Source organism: Pocillopora verrucosa, chromosome 13 (assembly GCF_036669915.1).
Source record: "Pocillopora verrucosa isolate sample1 chromosome 13, ASM3666991v2, whole genome shotgun sequence".
In the NCBI taxonomy this organism is placed as follows: Eukaryota; Metazoa; Cnidaria; class Anthozoa; order Scleractinia; family Pocilloporidae; genus Pocillopora; species Pocillopora verrucosa.
Genome location: NC_089324.1, coordinates 12,466,332 through 12,467,580, shown reverse-complemented (window position 1 = coordinate 12,467,580; position 1,249 = coordinate 12,466,332). Strand labels below are relative to the sequence as shown.

At 40.2% G+C, this 1,249-nt stretch overlaps 1 non-coding gene across 1 annotated transcript; it reads right to left on the bottom strand.

Annotated features, from left to right (window-relative positions):
• Positions 1–664: 664 nt before the first annotated feature.
• On the bottom strand, positions 665–765 carry LOC131776806 (U6 spliceosomal RNA). Its single transcript, XR_009339578.2, has one exon. It is a non-coding gene; the product is annotated as a U6 spliceosomal RNA (small nuclear RNA).
• Between the last annotated feature and the right edge of the window lie 484 nt (positions 766–1,249).

Below are 1,249 nucleotides of genomic sequence, written 5' to 3'. Positions count from 1 at the left end.
GCCTCAGCGATCGAGCCTTCGATCGATTGAACGGAACGTCCTGAATCACTGAAGAGAGATTTTCCCCTGGTACTTCCATCGCAACAACTTTTGCAGTTTCTCCAACACTGCTTTTAAGGCATGGATTTGAAAACACCTTCCTTTCATCAGTCAGAGAAAATTGGTTGCTTGACGTCGATGGCGATCCATGAGTTTACATGGAACATGTAAACGCATTTTACTAAAATTTGGGTGCTTGTACAACTGTCACAGCGACTAATTGGCCCTTGATGGAGCACTTAACTCTTTAGTTGTTGTGCCGAAAAGGGTCAAAAGCTACGATACGAGCCGCGCGTAGAAAGGCACTCGAATCGAATGCCTCGTATGTGATCCACGCGTGCGTTTGGTCGTTAGTGCGCGTCACGCATTCGAGCGCGATCGTGGACTCTTTCGAGAGTGTCGCTCTATGCGTGTTTTCACTCTTTTTTTATTTTCGGCCTAAATTTGCAATTTTTCACGGAAGAAGCGACGATTTGGATTCAAAATACTAGTTTACGAGTTATTATAGCCATTTAATCGTCTGTTTAGCGAAGTAATGCCTTGAAAATAATATTTTGTAATTTGGAGCAAAAAGTGGCAGTGAAGTTCATATAGTTTATTTAATATATCTCTGCCGCAAAAGAAAAAAAATTTGGAACGCTTCACGAATTTGCGTGTCATCCTTGCGCAGGGGCCATGCTAATCTTCTCTGTATCGTTCCAATTTTATATATGTGCTCGGGAGCACGTCTATATAAAAGGTCTGTTATCGTATATATATGAATCTATGGTTTGTTGCTCAACCAAGTGGGACAAGATCAAAGTTGACCTCTAGGGACTTTCAGGGTTCCGACCAACCCACTACGCATGCGTTTAATTAAGGCGAACACTTCCGTATACATGCATAAACTTTTGTCCATGTTACTGAGCGACTTCTGAAATTTTTCTGCATTTTTTCTGAATTTTTTTACAAGAACGTGATGAGTTTGAGTTGGTTAAAAAGTCTGAAATTTCTGCATCCCATATGTAAATTCCGCGCTAGACTAGAACAATGCTCAAGACTTGTACGCATTCTCTTTGAAGTCAATATTATTTCCATTTATTATTGGTATATATTTTGAGCTCTAGTCCGTTTCTCCTTTTCAGCGCTTCCATTCTCCCTTTACAAATTTACCAACCAATAACCCAATAAGACCTTATAACTTCCCGATGTAAACATCTTCATGATAACA